This window comes from Hippocampus zosterae, chromosome 16 (genome assembly GCF_025434085.1).
Source record: "Hippocampus zosterae strain Florida chromosome 16, ASM2543408v3, whole genome shotgun sequence".
Taxonomy (NCBI): domain Eukaryota; kingdom Metazoa; phylum Chordata; class Actinopteri; order Syngnathiformes; family Syngnathidae; genus Hippocampus; species Hippocampus zosterae.
This window is the reverse complement of record NC_067466.1, coordinates 2848634-2865790: the sequence shown is the minus strand read 5'-3', so window position 1 is coordinate 2865790 and position 17157 is coordinate 2848634.

Below are 17157 nucleotides of genomic sequence, written 5' to 3'. Positions count from 1 at the left end.
TTGGCTTACATGTTCACAAGTAAGCGTCAAAATGATCTTACGAATGAACTAGTGGGCGTTTTGTGGCTTACATGTCAACTATTAAGCGTCACAATGACCTTACTGGTGAACTAGTGGGCGTTTTGCGGCTTACATGTCAACAATTAAGCCTCAAAATGATCTTACGAATGAACTAGTGGGCGTTTTGTGGCTTACATGTCAACTAGTAAGCGTCACAATGACCTTACTGGTGAACTAGTGAGCGTTTTGTGGCTTACATGTTCACAATTAAGCCTCAAAATGATCTTACTAGTGAGCTAGTGGGCGTTTTGTGGCTTACATGTTAGTAAGCCTCAAAATGATCTTACTAGTGGGCACATTTATGGCCTTACATGTTCACTAGTAAGCGTCAAAATGATCTTACTAGTGAACTCGTGGGCGTTTTGTGGCTTACATGTCAACTATTAAGCGTCACAATGACCTTACTGGTGAACTAGTGGGCGTTTTGCGGCTTACATGTCAACAATTAAGCCTCAAAATGATCCTCAAAACTCACTTGTATTCTTTGGCGTTTGACTCAGCATGACTTAGATTTGCTATTGGTTTTACTGCTTGGTGCTTTCTACCGCCTTATTACTTATTACTTATTACTGATTCGTCTTACTGTTTATTGTATATGTTAAATCGCTCCATGTACAGCACTTTGTATGCAGCGATGGCTGTTTGAAAGTGCTTTATAAATACTGTTGACTTGACTTGTTGTTGACTTACATCTTCACTAGTAAGCCTCAAAATGATCTTACTAGAGAACTAGTGGGCATTTTGCGGCTTACATGTCAACGAGTAAGCCTCAAAATGATCTTACTAGTGAACTAGTGGGCACATTTATGGCCTTACATGTTCACTAGTAAGCATCGAAATGATCTTACTAGTGAACTAGTGGGCACATTTATGGCCTTACATGTTCCCGAGTAGGCCTCAAAATGATCTTACTAGTGAACTAGTGGGGGTTTTGTGGCTTACATGTTCACTAGTAAGCCTCAAAATGATCTTACTAGTGAACTAGTGGGCGTTTTGTGGCTTACATGTTCACGAGTAAGCCTCAAAATGATCTTACTAGTGAACTAGTGGGCACATTTATGACCTTACATGTTCACTAGTAAGCCTCAAAATGATCTTACCAGTGAACTAGTGGGCGTTTTGCGGCTTACATGTCAACTAGTAAGCCTCAAAATGATCTTACTAGTGAACTAGTGGGCACATTTATGACCTTACATGTTCACTAGTAAGCCTCAAAATGATCTTACTAGTGAACTACTGGGCACATTTATGGCCTTACATGTTCACGAGTAAGCGTCAAAATGATCTTACTCGTGAACTAGTGGGCGTTTTGTGGCTTACATGTCAACTAGTAAGCCTCAAAATGATCTTACGAGTGAGCTAAGGGGCGTTTTGTGGCTTACATGTCAACTAGTAAGCCTCAAAATGATCTTACTAGTGAACTAGTGGGGGTTTTGTGGCTTACATGTTCACTAATAAGCCTCAAAATGATCTTACGAGTGAGCTAAGGGGCGTTTTGTGGCTTACATGTCAACTATTAAGCGTCACAATGACCTTACTGGTGAACTAGTGGGCGTTTTGCGGCTTACATGTCAACAATTAAGCCTCAAAATGATCTTACGAATGAACTAGTGGGCGTTTTGTGGCTTACATGTCAACTAGTAAGCGTCACAATGACCTTACTGGTGAACTAGTGAGCGTTTTGTGGCTTACATGTTCACAATTAAGCCTCAAAATGATCTTACTAGTGAGCTAGTGGGCGTTTTGTGGCTTACATGTTAGTAAGCCTCAAAATGATCTTACTAGTGGGCACATTTATGGCCTTACATGTTCACTAGTAAGCGTCAAAATGATCTTACTAGTGAACTCGTGGGCGTTTTGTGGCTTACATGTCAACTATTAAGCGTCACAATGACCTTACTGGTGAACTAGTGGGCGTTTTGCGGCTTACATGTCAACTAGTAAGCCTCAAAATGATCTTACGAGTGAGCTAAGGGGCGTTTTGTGGCTTACATGTCAACTAGTAAGCCTCAAAATGATCTTACTAGTGAACTAGTGGGGGTTTTGTGGCTTACATGTTCACTAATAAGCCTCAAAATGATCTTACGAGTGAGCTAAGGGGCGTTTTGTGGCTTACATTACAACTATTAAGCGTCACAATGACCTTACTGGTGAACTAGTGGGCGTTTTGCGGCTTACATGTCAACAATTAAGCCTCAAAATGATCTTACGAATGAACTAGTGGGCGTTTTGTGGCTTACATGTCAACTAGTAAGCGTCACAATGACCTTACTGGTGAACTAGTGAGCGTTTTGTGGCTTACATGTTCACAATTAAGCCTCAAAATGATCTTACTAGTGAGCTAGTGGGCGTTTTGTGGCTTACATGTTAGTAAGCCTCAAAATGATCTTACTAGTGGGGACATTTATGGCCTTACATGTTCACTAGTAAGCGTCAAAATGATCTTACTAGTGAACTCGTGGGCGTTTTGTGGCTTACATGTCAACTATTAAGCGTCACAATGACCTTACTGGTGAACTAGTGGGCGTTTTGCGGCTTACATGTCAACAATTAAGCCTCAAAATGATCCTCAAAACTCACTTGTATTCTTTGGCGTTTGACTCAGCATGACTTAGATTTGCTATTGGTTTTACTGCTTGGTGCTTTCTACCGCCTTATTACTTATTACTTATTACTGATTCGTCTTACTGTTTATTGTATATGTTAAATCGCTCCATGTACAGCACTTTGTATGCAGCGATGGCTGTTTGAAAGTGCTTTATAAATACTGTTGACTTGACTTGTTGTTGACTTACATCTTCACTAGTAAGCCTCAAAATGATCTTACTAGAGAACTAGTGGGCATTTTGCGGCTTACATGTCAACGAGTAAGCCTCAAAATGATCTTACTAGTGAACTAGTGGGCACATTTATGGCCTTACATGTTCACTAGTAAGCATCGAAATGATCTTACTAGTGAACTAGTGGGCGTTTTGTGGCTTACATGTTCACGAGTAAGCCTCAAAATGATCTTACTAGTGAACTAGTGGGCACATTTATGACCTTACATGTTCACTAGTAAGCCTCAAAATGATCTTACCAGTGAACTAGTGGGCGTTTTGCGGCTTACATGTCAACTAGTAAGCCTCAAAATGATCTTACTAGTGAACTAGTGGGCACATTTATGACCTTACATGTTCACTAGTAAGCCTCAAAATGATCTTACTAGTGAACTACTGGGCACATTTATGGCCTTACATGTTCACGAGTAAGCGTCAAAATGATCTTACTCGTGAACTAGTGGGCGTTTTGTGGCTTACATGTCAACTAGTAAGCCTCAAAATGATCTTACGAGTGAGCTAAGGGGCGTTTTGTGGCTTACATGTCAACTAGTAAGCCTCAAAATGATCTTACTAGTGAACTAGTGGGGGTTTTGTGGCTTACATGTTCACTAATAAGCCTCAAAATGATCTTACGAGTGAGCTAAGGGGCGTTTTGTGGCTTACATGTCAACTAGTAAGCCTCAAAATGATCTTACTAGTGAACTAGTGGGCGTTTTGTGGCTTACATGTCAACTAGTAAGCCTCAAAATGATCTTACGAGTGAGCTAGTGGGCACATTTATGGCCTTACATGTTCACTAGTAAGCGTCAAAATGATCTTACTAGTGAACTACTGGGCACATTTATGGCCTTTCATGTTCACTAGTAAGCGTCAAAATGATCTTACGAGTGAACTACTGGGCACATTTATGGCCTTACATGTTCACGAGTAAGCGTCAAAATGATCTTACTAGTGAACTAGTGGGCGTTTTGTGGCTTACATGTCAACTAGTAAGCCTCAAAATGATCTTACCAGTGAACTAGTGGGCGTTTTGCGGCTTACATGTCAACTAGTAAGCCTCAAAATGATCTTACTAGTGAACTAGTGGGCACATTTATGGCCTTACATGTTCACTAGTAAGCCTCAAAATGATCTTACTAGAGAACTAGCGGGCACATTTATGGCCTTACATGTTCACTAGTAAGCCTCAAAATGATCTTACTAGTGAACCAATGGGCGTTTTGTGGCTTACATGTTCACGGGTAAGCGTCAAAATGATCTTACTAGTGAACTAGTGGGCGTTTTGTGGCTTACATGTTCACTAGTAAGCCTCAAAATGATCTTACTATTGAACTAGTGGGCGTTTTGTGGCTTACATATCAACTAGTAAGCCTCAAAATGATCTTACGAGTGAGCTAGTGGGCACATTTATGGCCTTACATGTTCACTAGTAAGCGTCAAAATGATCTTACTAGTGAACTACTGGGCACATTTATGGCCTTACATGTTCACGAGTAAGCGTCAAAATGATCTTACTCGTGAACTAGTGGGCGTTTTGTGGCTTACATGTCAACTAGTAAGCCTCAAAATGATCTTACGAGTGAGCTAAGGGGCGTTTTGTGGCTTACATGTCAACTAGTAAGCCTCAAAATGATCTTACCAGTGAACTAGTGGGCGTTTTGCGGCTTACATGTCAACTAGTAAGCCTCAAAATCATCTTACTAGTGAACTACTGGGCACATTTATGGCCTTACATGTTCACGAGTAAGCGTCAAAATGATCTTACTCGTGAACTAGTGGGCGTTTTGTGGCTTACATGTCAACTAGTAAGCCTCAAAATGATCTTACGAGTGAGCTAAGGGGCGTTTTGTGGCTTACATGTCAACTAGTAAGCCTCAAAATGATCTTACTAGTGAACTAGTGGGCGTTTTGTGGCTTACATGTTCACTAATAAGCCTCAAAATGATCTTACGAGTGAGCAAAGGGGCATTTTGTGACTTACATGTCAACTAGTAACCCTCAAAATGATCTTACTAGTGAACTAGTGGGCACATTTATGGCCTTACATGTTCACTATTAAGTGTCAAAATGATCTTACTCGTGAACTAGTGGGCACATTTATGGCCTTACATATTCACTGGTAAGCGTCAAAATGATCTTACTAGTGAACTAGTGGGCGTTTTGTGGCTTACATCTTCACTAGTAAGCCTCAAAATGATCTTACTAGAGAACTAGTGGGCATATTGTGGCTTACATGTCAACTTGTAAGCCTTAAAATGATCTTACTAGTGAACTAGTGCGCACATTTATGGCCTTACATGTTCACTAGTAAGCATCGAAATGATCTTACTAGTGAACTAGTGGGCACATTTATGGCCTTACATGTTCACTAGTAAGCGCCAAAATGATCTTGCTAGTGAGCACGTTTATGGCCTTACATGTTCACTAGTAAGCGTGAAAATGATCTTACTAGTGTACTCGTGGGCGTTTTGCGGCTTACATGTCAACTAGTAAGCCTCAAAATGATCTTACGAGTGAGCTAGTGGGGCGTTTTGTGGCTTACATGTTCACGAGTAAGCCTCAAAATGATCTTACTAGTGAACTAGTGGGCACATTTATGACCTTACATGTTCACTAGTAAGCCTCAAAATGATCTTACCAGTGAACTAGTGGGCGTTTTGCGGCTTACATGTCAACTAGTAAGCCTCAAAATGATCTTACTAGTGAACTAGTGGGCACATTTATGACCTTACATGTTCACTAGTAAGCCTCAAAATGATCTTACTAGTGAACTACTGGGCACATTTATGGCCTTACATGTTCACGAGTAAGCGTCAAAATGATCTTACTCGTGAACTAGTGGGCGTTTTGTGGCTTACATGTCAACTAGTAAGCCTCAAAATGATCTTACGAGTGAGCTAAGGGGCGTTTTGTGGCTTACATGTCAACTAGTAAGCCTCAAAATGATCTTACTAGTGAACTAGTGGGGGTTTTGTGGCTTACATGTTCACTAATAAGCCTCAAGATGATCTTACGAGTGAGCTAAGGGGCGTTTTGTGGCTTACATGTCAACTATTAAGCGTCACAATGACCTTACTGGTGAACTAGTGGGCGTTTTGCGGCTTACATGTCAACAATTAAGCCTCAAAATGATCTTACGAATGAACTAGTGGGCGTTTTGTGGCTTACATGTCAACTAGTAAGCGTCACAATGACCTTACTGATGAACTAGTGAGCGTTTTGTGGCTTACATGTTCACAATTAAGCCTCAAAATGATCTTACTAGTGAGCTAGTGGGCGTTTTGCGGCTTACATGTTAGTAAGCCTCAAAATGATCTTACTAGTGGGCTCATTTATGGCCTTACATGTTCACTAGTAAGCGTCAAAATGATCTTACTAGTGAACTCGTGGGCGTTTTGTGGCTTACATGTCAACTATTAAGCGTCACAATGACCTTACTTGTGAACTAGTGGGCGTTTTGCGGCTTACATGTCAACAATTAAGCCTCAAAATGATCCTCAAAACTCACTTGTATTCTTTGGCGTTTGACTCAGCATGACTTAGATTTGCTATTGGTTTTACTGCTTGGTGCTTTCTACCGCCTTATTACTTATTACTTATTACTGATTCGTCTTACTGTTTATTGTATATGTTAAATCGCTCCATGTACAGCACTTTGTATGCAGCGATGGCTGTTTGAAAGTGCTTTATAAATACTGTTGACTTGACTTGTTGTTGACTTACATCTTCACTAGTAAGCCTCAAAATGATCTTACTAGAGAACTAGTGGGCATTTTGCGGCTTACATGTCAACGAGTAAGCCTCAAAATGATCTTACTAGTGAACTAGTGGGCACATTTATGGCCTTACATGTTCACTAGTAAGCATCGAAATGATCTTACTAGTGAACTAGTGGGCACATTTATGGCCTTACATGTTCCCGAGTAGGCGTCAAAATGATCTTACTAGTGAACTAGTGGGCATTTTGTGGCTTACATGTTCACTAGTAAGCCTCAAAATGATCTTACTAGTGAACTAGTGGGCGTTTTGTGGCTTACATGTTCACGAGTAAGCCTCAAAATGATCTTACTAGTGAACTAGTGGGCACATTTATGACCTTACATGTTCACTAGTAAGCCTCAAAATGATCTTACCAGTGAACTAGTGGGCGTTTTGCGGCTTACATGTCAACTAGTAAGCCTCAAAATGATCTTACTAGTGAACTAGTGGGCACATTTATGACCTTACATGTTCACTAGTAAGCCTCAAAATGATCTTACTAGTGAACTACTGGGCACATTTATGGCCTTACATGTTCACGAGTAAGCGTCAAAATGATCTTACTCGTGAACTAGTGGGCGTTTTGTGGCTTACATGTCAACTAGTAAGCCTCAAAATGATCTTACGAGTGAGCTAAGGGGCGTTTTGTGGCTTACATGTCAACTAGTAAGCCTCAAAATGATCTTACTAGTGAACTAGTGGGGGTTTTGTGGCTTACATGTTCACTAATAAGCCTCAAAATGATCTTACGAGTGAGCTAAGGGGCGTTTTGTGGCTTACATGTCAACTATTAAGCGTCACAATGACCTTACTGGTGAACTAGTGGGCGTTTTGCGGCTTACATGTCAACAATTAAGCCTCAAAATGATCTTACGAATGAACTAGTGGGCGTTTTGTGGCTTACATGTCAACTAGTAAGCGTCACAATGACCTTACTGGTGAACTAGTGAGCGTTTTGTGGCTTACATGTTCACAATTAAGCCTCAAAATGATCTTACTAGTGAGCTAGTGGGCGTTTTGTGGCTTACATGTTAGTAAGCCTCAAAATGATCTTACTAGTGGGCACATTTATGGCCTTACATGTTCACTAGTAAGCGTCAAAATGATCTTACTAGTGAACTCGTGGGCGTTTTGTGGCTTACATGTCAACTATTAAGCGTCACAATGACCTTACTGGTGAACTAGTGGGCGTTTTGCGGCTTACATGTCAACAATTAAGCCTCAAAATGATCCTCAAAACTCACTTGTATTCTTTGGCGTTTGACTCAGCATGACTTAGATTTGCTATTGGTTTTACTGCTTGGTGCTTTCTACCGCCTTATTACTTATTACTGATTCGTCTTACTGTTTATTGTATATGTTAAATCGCTCCATGTACAGCACTTTGTATGCAGCGATGGCTGTTTGAAAGTGCTTTATAAATACTGTTGACTTGACTTGTTGTTGACTTACATCTTCACTAGTAAGCCTCAAAATGATCTTACTAGAGAACTAGTGGGCATTTTGCGGCTTACATGTCAACGAGTAAGCCTCAAAATGATCTTACTAGTGAACTAGTGGGCACATTTATGGCCTTACATGTTCACTAGTCAGCATCGAAATGATCTTACTAGTGAACTAGTGGGCACATTTATGGCCTTACATGTTCCCGAGTAGGCGTCAAAATGATCTTACTAGTGAACTAGTGGGCATTTTGTGGCTTACATGTTCACTAGTAAGCCTCAAAATGATCTTACTAGTGAACTAGTGGGCGTTTTGTGGCTTACATGTTCACGAGTAAGCCTCAAAATGATCTTACTAGTGAACTAGTGGGCACATTTATGACCTTACATGTTCACTAGTAAGCCTCAAAATGATCTTACCAGTGAACTAGTGGGCGTTTTGCGGCTTACATGTCAACTAGTAAGCCTCAAAATGATCTTACTAGTGAACTAGTGGGCACATTTATGACCTTACATGTTCACTAGTAAGCCTCAAAATGATCTTACTAGTGAACTACTGGGCACATTTATGGCCTTACATGTTCACGAGTAAGCGTCAAAATGATCTTACTCGTGAACTAGTGGGCGTTTTGTGGCTTACATGTCAACTAGTAAGCCTCAAAATGATCTTACGAGTGAGCTAAGGGGCGTTTTGTGGCTTACATGTCAACTAGTAAGCCTCAAAATGATATTACTAGTGAACTAGTGGGGGTTTTGTGGCTTACATGTTCACTAATAAGCCTCAAAATGATCTTACGAGTGAGCTAAGGGGCGTTTTGTGGCTTACATGTCAACTAGTAAGCCTCAAAATGATCTTACTAGTGAACTAGTGGGCGTTTTGTGGCTTACATGTTCACGAGTAAGCCTCAAAATGATCTTACTAGTGAACTAGTGGGCACATTTATGACCTTACATGTTCACTAGTAAGCCTCAAAATGATCTTACCAGTGAACTAGTGGGCGTTTTGCGGCTTACATGTCAACTAGTAAGCCTCAAAATGATCTTACTAGTGAACTAGTGGGCACATTTATGACCTTACATGTTCACTAGTAAGCCTCAAAATGATCTTACTAGTGAACTACTGGGCACATTTATGGCCTTACATGTTCACGAGTAAGCGTCAAAATGATCTTACTCGTGAACTAGTGGGCGTTTTGTGGCTTACATGTCAACTAGTAAGCCTCAAAATGATCTTACGAGTGAGCTAAGGGGCGTTTTGTGGCTTACATGTCAACTAGTAAGCCTCAAAATGATATTACTAGTGAACTAGTGGGGGTTTTGTGGCTTACATGTTCACTAATAAGCCTCAAAATGATCTTACGAGTGAGCTAAGGGGCGTTTTGTGGCTTACATGTCAACTAGTAAGCCTCAAAATGATCTTACGAGTGAGCTAGTGGGCACATTTATGGCCTTACATGTTCACTAGTAAGCGTCAAAATGATCTTACTAGTGAACTACTGGGCACATTTATGGCCTTTCATGTTCACTAGTAAGCGTCAAAATGATCTTACGAGTGAACTACTGGGCACATTTATGGCCTTACATGTTCACGAGTAAGCGTCAAAATGATCTTACTCGTGAACTAGTGGGCGTTTTGTGGCTTACATGTCAACTAGTAAGCCTCAAAATGATCTTACCAGTGAACTAGTGGGCGTTTTGCGGCTTACATGTCAACTAGTAAGCCTCAAAATGATCTTACTAGTGAACTAGTGGGCACATTTATGGCCTTACATGTTCACTAGTAAGCCTCAAAATGATCTTACTAGAGAACTAGCGGGCACATTTATGGCCTTACATGTTCACTAGTAAGCCTCAAAATGATCTTACTAGTGAACCAATGGGCGTTTTGTGGCTTACATGTTCACGGGTAAGCGTCAAAATGATCTTACTAGTGAACTAGTGGGCGTTTTGTGGCTTACATGTTCACTAGTAAGCCTCAAAATGATCTTACTATTGAACTAGTGGGCGTTTTGTGGCTTACATATCAACTAGTAAGCCTCAAAATGATCTTACGAGTGAGCTAGTGGGCACATTTATGGCCTTACATGTTCACTAGTAAGCGTCAAAATGATCTTACTAGTGAACTACTGGGCACATTTATGGCCTTACATGTTCACGAGTAAGCGTCAAAATGATCTTACTCGTGAACTAGTGGGCGTTTTGTGGCTTACATGTCAACTAGTAAGCCTCAAAATGATCTTACGAGTGAGCTAAGGGGCGTTTTGTGGCTTACATGTCAACTAGTAAGCCTCAAAATGATCTTACCAGTGAACTAGTGGGCGTTTTGCGGCTTACATGTCAACTAGTAAGCCTCAAAATCATCTTACTAGTGAACTACTGGGCACATTTATGGCCTTACATGTTCACGAGTAAGCGTCAAAATGATCTTACTCGTGAACTAGTGGGCGTTTTGTGGCTTACATGTCAACTAGTAAGCCTCAAAATGATCTTACGAGTGAGCTAAGGGGCGTTTTGTGGCTTACATGTCAACTAGTAAGCCTCAAAATGATCTTACTAGTGAACTAGTGGGCGTTTTGTGGCTTACATGTTCACTAATAAGCCTCAAAATGATCTTACGAGTGAGCAAAGGGGCATTTTGTGACTTACATTTCAACTAGTAACCCTCAAAATGATCTTACTAGTGAACTAGTGGGCACATTTATGGCCTTACATGTTCACTATTAAGTGTCAAAATGATCTTACTCGTGAACTAGTGGGCACATTTATGGCCTTACATATTCACTGGTAAGCGTCAAAATGATCTTACTAGTGAACTAGTGGGCGTTTTGTGGCTTACATCTTCACTAGTAAGCCTCAAAATGATCTTACTAGAGAACTAGTGGGCATATTGTGGCTTACATGTCAACTTGTAAGCCTCAAAATGATCTTACTAGTGAACTAGTGCGCACATTTATGGCCTTACATGTTCACTAGTAAGCATCGAAATGATCTTACTAGTGAACTAGTGGGCACATTTTTGGCCTTACATGTTCACTAGTAAGCGCCAAAATGATCTTGCTAGTGAGCACGTTTATGGCCTTACATGTTCACTAGTAAGCGTGAAAATGATCTTACTAGTGTACTCGTGGGCGTTTTGCGGCTTACATGTCAACTAGTAAGCCTCAAAATGATCTTACGAGTGAGCTAGTGGGGCGTTTTGCGGCTTACATGTCAACTAGTAAGCCTCAAAATGAACTTACTAGTGAACTAGTGGGTTCTTTTGTGGCTTACATGTTCACTAGTAAGCGTCACAATTACCTTACTTGTGAACTAGTGAGCATTTTGTGGCTTACATGTTCACTAGTAAGCCTCAAAATGATCTTACTAGTGAACTAGTGGGCGTTTTGTGGCTTACATGTCAAATAGTAAGCCTCAAAATGATCTTACTAGTGAACTAGTGGGCACATTTATGGCCTTACGTGTTCACTAGTAAGCCTCAAAATGATCTTACCAGTGAACCAGTGGGCGTTTTGTGGCTTACATCTTCACTAGTAAGCCTCAAAATGATCTTACTAGTGAACTAGTGGGCGTTTTGTGGCTTACATGTCAAATAGTAAGCCTCAAAATGATCTTACTAGTGAACTAGTGGGCACATTTATGGCCTTACGTGTTCACTAGTAAGCCTCAAAATGATCTTACCAGTGAACCAGTGGGCGTTTTGTGGCTTACATCTTCACTAGTAAGCCTCAAAATGATCTTACTAGTGAACTAGTGGGCATTTTGTGGCTTACATGTCAACTAGTAAGCCTCAAAATGATCTTACTAGTGAACTAGTGGTCACATTTATGGCCTTACATGTTCACTAGTAAGCGTCAAAATGACCTTACTAGTGAACTAGTGAGCGTTTTGTGGCTTACATGTTCACTAGTAAGCGTCAAAATGACCTTACTAGTGAACTAGTGAGCGTTTTGTGGCTTACATGTTCACTAGTAAGCGTCAAAATGATCTTACTAGTGAACTAGTGGGCGTTTTGTGGCTTACATGTTCACTAGTAAGCCTCAAAATTATCTTACTAGTGAACAGTGGGCGTTTTGTGGCTTACATGTTCACTAGTAAGCGTCAAAATGACCTTACTAGTGAACTAGTGAGCGTTTTGTGGCTTACATGTCAACTAGTAAGCCTCAAAATGATCTTACTAGTGAACAGTGGGCGTTTTGTGGCTTACATGTTCACTAGTAAGCGTCAAAATGACCTTACTAGTGAACTAGTGAGCGTTTTGTGGCTTACATGTTCACTAGTAAGCGTCAAAATGACCTTACTAGTGAACTAGTGAGCGTTTTGTGGCTTACATGTTCACTAGTAAGCGTCAAAATGATCTTACTAGTGAACTAGTGGGCGTTTTGTGGCTTACATGTTCACTAGTAAGCCTCAAAATTATCTTACTAGTGAACTAGTAGGCGATTTGTGGCTTACATGTCAACTAGTAAGCCTCAAAATGAACTTACTAGTGAACTAGCGGGCACATTTATGGCCTCACATGTTCACTAGTAAGCGTGGAAAATGATCTTACTAGTGAACTAGTGGGCGTTTTGCGGCTTACATGTCAACTAGTAAGCCTCAAAATGATCTTACTAGTGAACTAGTGGGCGTTTTGCGGCTTACATGTCAACGAGTAAGCCTCAAAATGATCTTACGAGTGAACTAGTGGGCGTTTATTGGCTTACATGTCAACTAGTAAGCCTCAAAATTACCTTACTAGTGAACCAGTGAGCGTTTTGTGGCTTACATGTTCACTAGTAAGTGTCAAAATGACCTTACTAGTGAACTAGTGAGCGTTTTGTGGCTTACATGTTCACTAGTAAGCGTCAAAATGATCTTACTAGTGAACTAGTGGGCGTTTTGTGGTTTACATGTTCACTAGAAGCCTCAAAATTATCTTACTAGTGAACTAGCGGGCGTTTTGTGGCTTACATGTCAACTAGTAAGCCTCAAAATGATCTTACTAGTGAACTAGTGGGCACATTTATGGCCTTACATGTTCACTAGTAAGCGTCAAAATGACCTTACTAGTGAACTAGTGGGCAATATGGAATAAATACTCAAAGGGCTTGCCAGGCAAGCCCTTTGAGCCAATGAGAGCACGTCCGACAGACACGTGGACTTCGGGCAGCCAATCATGATGCATTTCGAGCCAAGCCCCAACAAAAACGGAGGAGAAAACTTTCAGACGCTTTGAAAGCTTTTGGGGTACATATTACTCTTGTTGTTACACAAAATTTTGTTTTACGATTATTTTAGGCGGTAACGTTATGGTGTAAATGTCAAATACGTGGTCAATTTATCAAGATGAAGCCTGCTTAAAAATTTGCTCCAACGATTTCGGAGATGTGTCTGACTTTGACAGCAATGGCGGCAGTTCAACGCTGACAGTCGCAGTCGGGTGCAGATTTATTTCGGCAGGACTTTCTAAAATCTGCCGTTTGCTCTGACAGTTCTCTGTCTGACAGTCACATTTTGTCTTATTACTCACAAGCTAATTGACATTTAAAAAAGAGATAAAGTTAATGTTTGGAACACGATTTTGCTCTTACTGTTTGCTGCCTTAGTTCGTTTGAATTATTCGCTTCCTGCATTACATGAAGTACATTATTTAATATTCACAAGACTGTAACTGTGCATTATAAATAATGTCACATTTGCACTATGTTTTACTGGATCTACAACTAAACTAGGTCCTCGTTTCTGGGAGAGTCCACAGCACCTCCTGTATCACAACCATTCTGCCGGCACACCTTCAGCAGCACGATGTTTCTAACGGGAGCTGGAGGGTGATCAGCTTCATTGAAGAACAGGAGGAGGAGAGGCACAACGTTTGTCATTTGTGATATGTTTTTAGACTTTTCTCCTAATTAAAAAAACTGTATGTTTTGTTAATTTCTTGATATAGTTCTTGTATTTAAATATGTTAACAATCGAATATTTTTCAACTGTGTTTTAGATGTGAATTGTATGAAATGAATCAGTGAAGCCCCATTCAAATTCTACTCCATCTAATCTGCTCGATCACACTGCTGTCAACCTGCTGTAAATAATGCCTCCATTCATGATTGTAGAAACCCCAGAACGGTAAACATGTGATTATTTTATTTTAAAATATAAGAAGCCTATGTTTTGCAATTGTGCTCATTTTCATTGTATTGCACGACAAATATAATAGATGAGCCGGTTTGGGGACATCATCAACCAAGCTGCTGCTCCAATTGCAATGCGATATATTGTCCTGCTCTCCTAAATTCGCATCTACACCACAAATTATAACATCCTAACTGATTTAGCAACAACTGAAAATTCACATCATTATTTAGGGAGTTGCATAACTGTTGCATTATATGGTGCCCTATTCATTTTATTCAGTATAGCATACATATATAAAAGTGGAAAGATACTGCAGAGCTTTGCCATTACTCTTTATCTCTGTGTAGATAATAAATAAACATCACCTACAGATACATTGGTAAAAATTGCTTGATTCCTTCTGTATACTGTAGATATTACGCAAATGGTGGTAAATAATTGTGAAAGCTCAGAATCAGGTTTTAAAGGGTTAATTCTTTGCTGGGTGGAGCTCTTATCATGGAGCCAATAGGAGGTGTCCTCGGGTGGTGTCCGTCCCTCATTCAGCTCGGGTCCTCCACGAGAGGCCAGGAAGCCCGAGGGCCCCGCGCAGTACCCCCGCCGCTCCCAGCACCGCACACCTCCGGACCGAGATGTCCGACGCTGCTCCCGGGATCCATCGCAACCACCCATCCAGTCCGGGGGTCACTGCCCCGAGCGCCCCGACTACCACAGTCACGACCGCCACCCCCACCCCCCAGGCCCTCCCCAGCCCCTCCCCGAGCCCCTGGTACCCCCCGGGCCCCCCATGCTCCCCCCTCCCGATGCCTCCACCACCTGGGACCGCCACATCCACCACAACGGCCCTCCTCCGCCCCCCATCCGCGACCACGACGTCTGGTTGGCTCGCCACCACCATCCCGCCAGTCTGGATCCGGAAGTCCCACAGGATCCCCGCTCCGCCACCCTGCACCACCCTCGGAGGTGCCCCCCACTCCGACCCCGGGGCCCCCAGTCCACACTCCGCACAGATGCCTCGGCAGACCACGCCAGCCACCTGGCCATGGCGCTCCACACAGGCCCCCCTGCCAGCATCCCACACCCCGCAGTCACGTGCCGGATCGTCCCAGGCGCCACCCCGCACAACCCACACCCCGGGTCCTGTCCGGCGCGGCACATCAGGGCCTCGACGGCGCCGGCGCCCAAGGCCCGCTCCTGAGCAGCCAGGATGAGCGCCCCTGCGGTGTCCCCCAGGCCAGCCCCCTCCAGCCACCGATAGGACTTCTTGAGATCAGCCACCTCAGCCATGGTCCGGTGGCACATCCCGCGTAGGGGCCCGCCCCCCCACGATGGTCCCCCCCCCCCCCCCCGATGCATTCATTGAGCCCGGATGTCCCATCCCAGACAGCGGCGCCCACACCCACCAGTCCCCGGCCTCCCTCCCCTCAGCCCGCGCACACAGTCTATATGTATATATATATATATATAGCTGGATAGCTCGGTTGGTAAGGTTTGGCGTACGGGAGACGGTGGTTCGCTTGGGTCCCGCTTGGGGCAAAAAATGAGCACATAACATCATCCAGTGTGGGTCCTTGGGCAAGAGCCTTCACGCTAATGCGTACCTCATACAATGATGAGAGACAATAAAATGAATGACATGCCAGCTCAGACGTCGCCCGGCCAAACAAGGTCTGCGTCAGGTGCTGGGGAACCAGAGCACCTTGATGAAAAATGGAGCGGAGATGGGCAAGATGCAATAACATGGCTCTGTTGGAATGCTACTACTCAAGCAAGCCTAGTCAGAGAGGTTACATGCACAGAATCTGGGCTAAATGGTTACTTCAAAACCCACAGTCACGGGTGACCACGAAACAACTAGTAACTCAGTGTTCCAACATCCACAAACGGCAACTGCTGTCACAACTTGAGATTGATGAGGTACAATGTAGGTTCCATGGTGAGGGGCCCCAGGCTGCCAGATCAGAGGAGGAGTTCATACCAGAGTGAATGCAGATGATGAGATTGGGAGTGCTGTGAATGAATGAAATGCTGAGCGAGGCAGCAACTGACCTGAAAGCTAAGATCATGGCAAGACTGAAAGCTGGGAAACCTAGAAACCGATTACAACGGCTATGTGAAGTACCACGTGAAAGTCTCATGGAAAGTGTGAATGCAGCTCTGAGGGCGAACCCTACCGTAACGATCACGGAAATGAACTGATATACGCTTCAGCATCAGTGATCCTTGAGATGCTTGGCAATAAGAGCAACCATGGAAGCCATGAGATACATTACCGACCATGGAAAAGACGGTTGGAGGCTAAGATCAAGGCGGCTCAGAAAGATGTGAGTCAATTGACGGAGGCCCAGAGAGGTGTGATGAAAAGGCCGATACCTGAGAGGTACATCCAGATGACCATACCTGAAGCACTCGAAACTGCCAAACAAAGGCTCCAAGCCTTGTCCAGCCGCCTAAAGCGGTACACGAAAGAGAATGAGGCCAGACGAATAAACAGGCTGTTCACAACACAACCTGCGAAAGTGTACGCTCAATGGCAGGGTCCTAAAAGGTAGTGGAAAGGCATATGGGAGAAGGAGGTTCCACATAACAGCAGTGCACAATGGCTGGTCTCCCTGAGAGAGGAGCACAGACACCTCCCTGAACAGAATCCAGTTACCATAACAGTGGCAGACATACAGGAAAGAGTCTCAGATATGAAGAAATGGACAGCACCAGGCCCGGACATGCTCCACACCTACTGGCTAAAGAAACTCACAGCACTCCATGAGCGTCGAGCAGCATAAACGAACCAGCTGCTGAGGGATGGGACTCACCCGGGATGGCTAACCGAAGGGCGAACGATACTGATCATGAAGGATCCCTCAAAGGGTGCAGTCGCATCCAACTATCGGCCATTAACCTGTCTCTCCACAACATGGAAGCTCATGTTGCGGCTAAGATAAGTGCACACATGGATCAAT